Genomic DNA, 10,445 nt, shown 5'->3' with positions numbered 1-10,445 from the left:
TAATTTAGGAGGTTCTGCCACAGTCTCGCTCTACTAGAGTTGTTCTTCGTGGCTCCCACGGGGCGAGCACAATGCCCTTCACAAAGCTCTTCTCTGGAGCACCGCACAAGTTTCTTGTGGGCTTCGACAGAGACCACCACCAAGCCATCTAGGAGATGGCAACCTTCGAGAGTAACAAGCACCACCGGCTTGCAAGATGACCACCTAGTGCCACTTGATGCAACCTCATGATGTAATCACACTAGAATCGCTCACTCACTCGATTGGATGAACACTATCAAGCTCAAGTGAGTTAGAGGGCTCCTAAGCACTACCACATAAAGCCACCAAGGCTATAGTGTGCTCAGCAACCAATATAATGCTGGCCAATGCTTGGTTTTATAGCCTCCAAGAAAATAGAGCTGTTGTACCCCTTCACTGGGCACTTTTCGAACTGATCGGACTCACAGGTCATAACGACCAAACGTGCAGGTCACAGAGTCCGGTCGCTAGGATAAAGCCACACGTCCCCTCCTTTCGAAGCCAACCATTGGGCTTCAACGGCTAGCTCCCCCATGCGCATACTCTTGATCAGACGCACCTAGGTCCAATGACCGGACATGCCGAGGCCAAGTCTGGTTACCAACGCATTTCTGCACAATTGACCGGACTCACCTTTATCCTATAACTGGACTCGACTCTATCAGTGTCTGGTCACTTCTAGAGAGGTTCCGGAGAGCTCTTTTGATGACCGAACGCGTTAGGTCATCACTGACCGGACTCTCCATGTGTCCGATCGCTCCTGGACGTGTTAAAAACACTGACCGAGCTCTATGACTGGACTCGCAGGTGCTAACCGGATGCGCGGGTCATAGAGTCTGGTCACAAACCTTTCAACGCTAAAACGGCTATAACCCTTAGCTCTGAACTCTGATTCTAATGATCTTGGACATTTTGGAAAGCTTACTCAGAGGTCTACATATACCACATGCATAATTGATCCAAATCACAATGGATCAAAATAGTATTTCAATCCAAGGACCATCCTATAGTTCAGAGTACACCGAAAACCCTTTTTCTCTTCTCTAAGTTGATCCACAATAACTCCAACTTCTTCTCCTTTGCAAACGTGCCAACACCACCAAGTGTACACCACCAAGTGCAAGTGTGTTAGCATTTTCACAAACATTTTTCAAAGGATTAGTCACTCAATTTACCACGCCACTCGATCCTAGCAACATCGCAAAGTTAGATCGCTCAAGTGGCACTAGATGATCGATATGCAAACAAGTTTGCCCCTCTTGATAGTACGGCCATCTATCCTAAACTCGGTCATAAACTTCTCTATACACCTATGATCAGTGAAATGAAATGCACTATAGGTTATACCATTGTCTTGCGCATTCCATTCCATCTCCTTCAATGTCGATGCAACACATGCACCAACATGATCAACAATGATATGATCCACTTCATATCATCATGTGACCTTATTAGTTCATCGATCTTGACCTCACTTGCTCTTCACCGTTGTATCGTTCCATCGGTGCCAAGTCTTTGCTCAAGCTTCACCACCACACGGTCCATCGCTCCAAAGCCTCCAACTTGCCCTTCACGCTTGCAACTAGTCCATCAAGCCAAGTCTTATCTTGATCTTCTCCACCTTGATTACATGACTCAATGTCATGTCTCATATGCAATGAGCTCCTTCATCATCACATGTGTGAGCTTTGCAACATCTCTGAGCCATTTCCACCTCCATGGCATATGTTGCTCACACACATGTACCTGTGGACTAATCATCTGTGTATCTCACATAAACACAATTAGTCCACCTAGGGTTGTCACTCAATTACCAAAACCAAACAAGGACCTTTCAACGTGACAGTCTCTGTTGTACAAAATCATGTTAACTGAAAGAATTTAACGTATTAATATTATACTTGAAAGAATTTTTAGAATCTTACATCTAGGAAGCTATGCGTGTCGTCGTCCCTGACTCTCAGATGAAAGCTCTCAATGTCTTCAACTGAGCATTTGAGGGTGTTGCCCTGCAACAAAGTTCTCAGTAAGATTGTATTGGTATGCAACTGAACATAGAAAAAAAGGCAATTAACTTACCACTCTGTCCAAGATTGGTCCTGCCTCCACATGCCTTCCTACACGAGTAGTTTGGTCGTATCCCGTGTCTTCATCGTCGGAGGACTCGATGTCAGCGTAGTCATCTTCTGTCCATTGTAGCCTCAGCCTGCAATGTGTCGCACCTTGGTACAAAGCTTGGTAGCGCCTGTACTCACGGTTCGTGTGTGGCTCATTGTTCTTGTCCATGTTGGCGTCCAACAACTCCCATTGTGATGATCCCACCTGCACGTCACGTACGCCATTGTTAGTGAAGTTTTTATACAAAGTAATACAAATTTGTGCAGAAAATTTCAGCAGAGTTTCCTTTGTTTTTCGATGCAAGCCAAGCAAAAATATGACATGAATATATACATTCCATACATGCACATTCATCTCAATCCATATACATGTGACCATATTAAAATTGCACGTACGTCTTCATTACTTCATCTTATATAGGAACTAATGGAAATGGACTATAATTGGACAATTGAAATAGCATAACACTTACTTGTGTAAGTCAATGCCAGTCGAGAACGGAGACGTTGGCCAAAGCTATCTCACTCTAAATTAGCGTGCAACTCTATCTGGTAGGTGGAACTCGACATCATAGAAGCAGATTAGAGGGCACCTCATCCTATAAAAGTCATAGTCTCACCCACACATGTTGCTCAACCGAAAAGGAAGTGCCCTCTCTCCATCGTAAGTCTCCCATGACACCTGCAATATGTCGAAACAAGATGTAAGATGCTATATTAAACCATTTCAAACTAGCATGGGAAATAAAATTTACTTACACTAGAGGACGTGAGCTAGTCTAGCTCATTCATGAACTCAATGTATGCCCGCTGTAACCTCATGTGCGGAACTCTAACCTGGTCCCAAAGGTACGCCCATGTCGACTGTCGACATGGAGGCTAACCTGGGAACCAGTCATGATGAGACAGAATCTCGGGATGGCCAACTGGTAGATGAGCCCACATCCACAACTAGAGTAGGTACATGCATCCACCAAGTGAGGCTGAGGACAAAGTTCGACGACACGCCTCACAAAACTACCGGTAGAGAAAAGCCAACACTGCAGAGCCCCAGTTGTATTGACTCGCCTGGTCCGAGTCAGTGAGGTAGTGGATCCACATCCACGACGCAGTGTCCCCCATTGTGTCGAGGAAGAGAACATAGGCAAATAGGTGTAGGATCCTCACCCTGCAGTAGTACCCAATTGTCTCATCGTCTGCCTCCTCAGGGCACTGTGTGAACTCTTGTCGGAGCCAGGAGATTAGAACTCTAGAAGTGCGAGCCCCTTGCTCACCAACCTCACGCCCAAGGAAGGCCTCTACTCATGCTCTCCAACCTTCTGACCTGCATAGCCCAGTCACTGCGTTCCCATGAATCCTTAAACCTAGCATCTTCTAACAATCCTAGAGCATGACTGTCATCTCTCCGAAAGGCAAGTGAAAGTTGTGAGTCTCCAGCCGCCACCTACATTTTAGATAAAGCAAGATTACATGTCAGAAAGGCAAGCGCATGAACAAATGTGTACGAATGGAGGCAATGGTTGAAGATAATACCTGTCAACCAATGCAGTTAAGGCCGCTGAGTTGAACGTGGGCAACCCACGACGAACCTAAAAAGAGATGACATCTATGCCAGCTCTTAGCAGGAAACACTACAAAAAATCTAGGTTTATATGACAAACTAAAAATGTCATGGTAAATACAGGATTTGTCATAAAAAGAATCTTATGATGAAAAGGCAGCGTCATGCCAGTCCTCATATAACGATCATCACAAATTGTACCTTGTGACGATAATATGAAAAACCGTCACAAAATGTGATGACCTTCTGTGATGGTTTTGTTTTGTTGTCATATATTACTGTCATTTAATGACGACTGTAACTGTCACATATTGGTTGGTCAACTTGTCACCTAATACGCCAATCGTCACAAATTGTATCCTAGGAACCCTGATTTAGACAACTTATTGTGACGATTGGCTAGATTTTGTGACATTTACATTGTGATGAATGTGGCATTGCCATATGTATTAATTCAATGACAAATGTCACAGATGTTTCCAGCATTCTCATCATAGCTCATACATATCAGCCAAGCCATCATCCACACATTCCAGAGCATAAAGCAGAAGACATAATTGCTTGCAAGTTCAAACATCACACTAGTTCCAAGTTTCATCACACAAGTTCAAACATACAAATAGATGCTTGCTTGGTTTGCTTCAAGTGAGGCATGTTGAGCAAGAATCTGTGCTTCCAACTATTCCTGCTTTAGATGAAGGAAAATGTGAATTCTATTAGATGTGGACATAGCTATTACTCAACCAAATTTAAAATCACTAAGTATTATAGAGCAACAAACTGAATCATCTATTACTTATGAACTGGTGGAAAACAATTTCATTGTCCAAATTTAAAATGGCTAAGTATTATAGAGCAACAAACCCAATCATCTATTACTTATCAATTATCATGTACAGGTTCAGTTAGAGAATAGTTAATAGCAGCCAATGCACATAAGCACTTAGATAACTTGGAGTTCAGAGAAATAAAAATAACCAAGTCCAGGTTCAATACAGTAAGTAAGGACATGTTTCATAAAAAAGCTTGTATTGTAACCATAAAGTTGCAACAGGGAAGGGGATATGATTCATAGTCTACCTTCTTTTCTTCATAGGCTTGATTTTAATGATGCCCTCAAAGAAACTTTCCTGACAACTTATTAGTCATCCTGCTCAATGATCAAAGAGATATGACAAGCATGAGGACTTATTGTAAGTAGTAAACTGATAAGAAAGTTTACTGCACAAGAACTTTGTAAGATTACTGACAAGAAAATTAGGACCATTTTTAGGTAGCAAATTGAGTTATCAGTACTGATTCTAGGGTAGAGTAAAGCAGCAGATTAATGAGAGATATATCATGGCTTGCACTTTCTAGTTCACTAAAAATGCATGACGGTTCCGTGTTCAACACTACATTCACTAAAAATAGGTCGAACTTGAGTTGGCACAATTAATTTGTTTTGAGGTACTCCATCAACACTAAAAATGTGGCTGCTTGTGCTGTTAGCAGGTTGCTGGATGATAATCATGCCAGCTTAGTAATAATAAGATAATGGAATGCAATTTTTAAAGTTCATACCACTACACCACAGCCCACTCAATCAAACATATTCTCCTCTGATTTCTTTTCTATAAAGAACATGACATTTGTGCATCTCGGTCAGCACAAAGATAATGCATTGTTTTTAAGAAAGTTTCCCACAGTTCCAAGGCTGACAACATTTATAGTGCCACTGAAAAATGTAGTTGAAAACAAAAGCAACAAAATATAAACCGTATTAATGGATAGAAAATTACATAGTGTCCATTTCGCTTTAGTACAATTAGGTTATAAGTAATATGGGTCACGTATACTGATTTAGAGCAGTAAAAAATACCAAGATAAGCTTGGCAACCTTGTAGCAACTGTCATCTACTACAATCCTTCCTGTCTTTAGCAGTAATGGTCTCTTCAGCTGCTACAAAATAATTGTATGGACCGACTACTCCACAAAAGGTCTTGCAGGTTGCTGAAATGCAAGGCTAACACTATCAACAACACTATACCACCAAACTCAGGTTTAGCAATAGTTAACAAAACAAGACCAATCTATCAAGAGATGGCAATAATTAAGAACGACAAGCAACTTGCCTGGCAGATGTCGCTTGCAGCATTGATCTAATCAGGGAGAGCTTGCATGTGCCTATGTGGCCTCCTAGGAGAGTTGCCGGGATGTCTGTCAGATATCCATTCACACTTGCATCAGATAGGGCAAACAGGATGAGGAGCAAGATCAATACATCATAGATGCTTCGCAAACATTTGTATACTGTGATGAAGTTTCACCATAATATGCATGGCTCGTTAGATAACAAAAAACTCATATACTCATGTCAAACATGTATCAACCTTTAAAGATAAGCAATGTGATAATGATCTAAAACATATTTTTTAGAGATCAAACATTTCATATTTTGGCAAATAGAAACATCATGTGTCAGATGCATTTCATCAAACATATAGTGTCGTACTACCGTTCCTGCCATGGGGGGCTTCAACTGCATTTGGCATCTTGTCAGAAAAAAAATCTGCATTTGGCAACAGACAAAATGATTACGCAGACTACTGAAAGTTACCTCCCAAGCAAGAATCGCAGGCAGGCAAAGGGATGTGGTGCTTGGAGCTGGAAGGACACTGCTTGGCTTTGAGGTTGATGCAGACCATCCCCTACCGACTAGAGCGCTGGAGGACTGCCTCACCATGTCATGGATCTAGGATCCATAGCATCCTCACCACCGAGTGGATAGCCGAGGAGCATGAGCTGCTTCTACTTCTGCTTCCCGTGCTGTAAGCGGAGCAGAAGCCCAGCGTCCTGTTCAGCAGTACCGGCGCCCCTACAAAAACAAGCGAATGAGAACACGCATGCGGGAAGAGGGAGAGAATCTAGCGGAAGGGGTAGGTGCTCACTCCCGTCGGTGCACAGCGGGAGTGTGCGCACGGCTAGCGGCGACGACCAGGCGGTGAGGCAGCAGCGGCAGAGGAGGAGGAAGAGCGAGCGGCGCATGCGCACTGCGATTGGAGGCCTCCTCATCTGTAGGCCTGCTGCTGTGGCCTCTGGGTGCGCCGCCTACAGCTCCCAGCGGTACGGGCATGGCCAAGACCCGCCACGAGGGCCATGGTCGCACGGCCTCTGCGAGAGCCACCACGCGTGCTACGGCCTCCCTCAGTGTGTGGCTCGGTAGGAATGTAGGATAAGGTAGGAGAGAGATAAGACAGAGAAGCTAGGGTTTGAGAGGAAACCCATGGATCTCAACTGTCGGATCGAGAGATGGACGGCTGATGGCAACTGAGGCCGTAGCTGGGCCTGTGGGAGGTATTGGCCCAAGTTGTATTTTTTTCTTTTCTTTTGATAATAAATAATTTTTGGGATAGTATTTTTAGATACTAAATGAATTTAAATGAAAAAGTCATCACTAGCAAAGTTATAGAAATCATCGAGATCTATGACTTCTATTTTGGTCATTTTCCCATCCGACTTTGTTTAAAGAATTTAAATTTTAAATTTCAAAAGACGAGAACTTTGAACATAATTTGGGGGTAATAAATGTTTTCAAATGGAAAAAATATCTACAACAAAGTTGTATAACGCATCGAGATCTACCACTTTTGTTTTGGTCATTTTTCCATATAACTTTGTTTGGATAGTTTAAATTTTGAATTTTAAAATATTAGAACTTAGAACAAAATTTTGGGGTACGAAGTAGTTTCAAATGAAAAAGTCATTAACAACAAAGTTGTAGAACTGATCAAGATCTACAACTTTTATTTTGGTCATTTATTCATCCAACAAAGTGGTAGTACCAATGTTCACAAATTTCACATATCTCTCTTATAGTTTTATGAACTATAAGAGAGATATGTGAAATTTATGAACAATATTACTATCACTTTGTCAGACGAAGAAACAACCAAAATAAAAGTTGTAGATCTCGATGAGTTCTACAACTTTTATGTTCATCATATTTTCAGCTGAAATGATTTACTACTTCAAAATGTTGTTTAAAGTTGCTATTTTTTTAAATTCAAAATTTGAATTGATAGAACAAAGTCACATGAAAAAATGACAAAAATAATAGCTGTAAGAACACAATAAATTGATATAGCATGATTTTAGAAAAATTTAGAAAAAAAAGATCATTAAATTTGAAGTTAGTACGAGGGAGAAAGAATAGTTGCAAGTTTTAGCCAGAGATTAAAAAGAAAAACTGCGCTTGTTCATATGATTTGTGAGAACTTCGGTATAGAAGAACTTTGAATAGAATTTTGGGAGAGTAAATGATTTCAAATGAAAAAGTTATAAACAATAAAGTTGTAGATCTCATTGATACCTACAATTTTGATATTGGTCATTTCTTCATCCAAATTCGTTTGGGTAATTCTAAATTTGAGTTTCAAAATTTGATAAATTCGAATAGAATTTTGACATAGTAAAATGATTTCAAATGAAAAAGTGAGCAACAACAAAGTTGTACAACTCATTGAGATCTAAAACTTTGGTGTTGGTCATTTCTTCATACGAATTTGTTTGAACAATTTAAAGCTCTTGAATTTGAACTCAAAATGGATTTACAAATTAAAAAGAAAAAAAGAAAGGAAAAAGAAAAAACATCTCTCGGCCCTACTCTTTTCGGGCACGGCCTGTCTCCCTCCACCTGTGCCCCCTCTTCCTTTTCACCTGGGTCGAGGCCTAGCTCTGTGCCCAATGTTGCCCACGCCTTATCGCTCTCCCGCGTTGGGCTGTCATGTTTGAAATAACAAACAGTGATGCTCCATAGCCGTCACATAAAAACAACACATATCGTCATAAAAATGCCATCGTCAACCGCCTCCTGGCGACTTACATTTTATGACGACACTTGGTACCTTTATGTGACAAAACAAAGAGTATCGTCATAAATAGTTCTGGCTCTCCTGATTTTATGACGCTACAAACTTTTGCGTCGTATTATGATACATTATATGACAAAAATTTGCCCCGTCATGAGGATTTTTATCATAGAAAGAAGGATTTCTTGTAGTGAAAGGAGTGTACCTGTCGTTGTACTGCATGTCCAAGAACCCGTTGTGGCTTCTAGGATGAAGGAGCAGAAGGTCCTGCAAGGAATAAAACATTGTCTCCCGTTACTTCACAAACACATGTATGCTTACAAAAATTTGAACAAGACGTATAGATTATTACCTACCCCTCCGCTATGAGATGTCCTCGGTGGGTCTCCTCGTACGCCAGGTCAAGCAGGTGGAATTGTGCCATCCTACAAAAAAAGTCAATGAAATAGAAATTCAATATACAATGAAACATAAACTGAAACATGCATAATTAATGAATGAATACGATAAATATGAAATAATAAAAACAACCAATAGTGGCACCTCACTAATCTGCCAATGGCAAGTGCGTGAATTATGGCCTAGTCTACCGCAATTGCCACACTCGTACTGCTTGGGGTCAGTAAGAAATGGGGTTCCTCTCCCACACCTCATTCTTCCGGGTATCTAATCCATAACCATCCTGTGCCTCGTCCTCTTCCTAGTGAAAGCTCTAGTTTGGTTTTGGTGAATTGATGAGACCCTAAGTGCTAACCTAGTTTATTAAAGTGATCATGAGATAGGTAGCACATTCTAAGTGGTGAAGCAAATGAAGATCATGACATAATGATGGCGATGCCATGGTGATGATCAAGTGCTTGGACTTGAAAAGAAGAAAGAGAAAAACAAAAGGCTCAAGGCAAATGTATAAATGGTAGGAGCCATTTTGTTTTGGTAATTGAGACACTTAGTGAGTGTGATCACATTTAGGATCGATAGCCGTACTATCAAGAGGGGTGAAACTCGTATCGAAATACGGTTATCAAAGTGCCACTAGATGCTCTAACTCATTGCATATGCATTTAGGATCTAGTGAAGTGCTAACACCCTTGAAAACATTTGTGAAAATATGCTAACACATGTGCACAAGGTGATACACTTGGTGGTTGGCACATTTGAGCAAGGGTTAGAAACTTCATCGGCGCCCTATACAGAAAAGACAGAGTCTCACAGAGTGGACCGAACGCTGGCCTCAACTAGACCGGTGCGTCCGGTTAGTAGAAGCAGTGAAGACGCTGGTATCGGTCTTTGATCGGATGCTGGGTCACTACATGACCGGACGCTGAGTGGGTGCATCCAGTCCTACTGGCATGGCAGTGCATAGAGAAGAGGGTGACTGACCAGACGTTGGGTGTGTCTGGTCAAGGGTGACCGGACACGTCCGGTCACGAATTTTCACCTCTGGAACCTTACTAGAAATGACCGGACGCTGGGGTCTTGTGTCCGGTCACTTTGAGCAGCGCGTCCAGTCACTACTTAAATGTAATGATGGCCGTTGAGATTGGGCAATCAATGTTTGAAGCCAATGACATGTGGCAAGCATTGGGCGACTGGACGCTGGGTTCCAACGTTCAGTTGATCTGATCAGAGCATACGATCACCCCGAGTTGTGCCTAGTGAAGTGGTACAATGACTCTATTTCATGGGGGCTTCTTTTTAAGCCCTATGGCCAGCTCTAGCTCACCCTCTTGGCCATTTGCATTGACATAGCAACATTGTGAGCTTAGCCAAAGCCCTCCCACTCATCTCCATCATAGATTCAACATCTTTGTGAGATTGGGAGTGAATCCAAGCGCATTGCTTGAGTGTTTGCATCTAGAGGCACTTAGTGTTTGTGTTTTGCTGTGGGATTCACT

General features: G+C 41.8%; 1 long non-coding RNA gene across 4 annotated transcripts; it reads right to left on the bottom strand.

The window, feature by feature from the left end:
- Nucleotides 1–1,201: 1,201 nt before the first annotated feature.
- Nucleotides 1,202–6,890, bottom strand: LOC136452794 (uncharacterized). Of its 4 annotated transcripts, none has more exons than XR_010758908.1 (10): nt 6,631–6,890; nt 6,300–6,557; nt 5,815–5,899; nt 5,561–5,692; nt 4,780–4,849; nt 3,672–4,384; nt 2,898–3,582; nt 2,612–2,820; nt 2,101–2,343; nt 1,202–2,030 (listed from the first exon to the last, which is right to left on the bottom strand). It is a non-coding gene; the product is annotated as an uncharacterized lncRNA (long non-coding RNA). The 4 variants fall into 4 exon arrangements; XR_010758907.1 differs by having other exon boundaries at nt 1,203–2,030; nt 5,579–5,692; nt 5,811–5,899; XR_010758906.1 differs by having other exon boundaries at nt 1,203–2,030; nt 3,672–4,387; nt 5,579–5,692.
- Between the last annotated feature and the right edge of the window lie 3,555 nt (nt 6,891–10,445).

Source organism: Miscanthus floridulus, chromosome 5 (genome assembly GCF_019320115.1).
Source record: "Miscanthus floridulus cultivar M001 chromosome 5, ASM1932011v1, whole genome shotgun sequence".
Taxonomy (NCBI): Eukaryota; Viridiplantae; Streptophyta; class Magnoliopsida; order Poales; family Poaceae; genus Miscanthus; species Miscanthus floridulus.
Note: the sequence above shows the minus strand (reverse complement) of the source record. Positions and strands in the feature narration are given on the sequence as shown.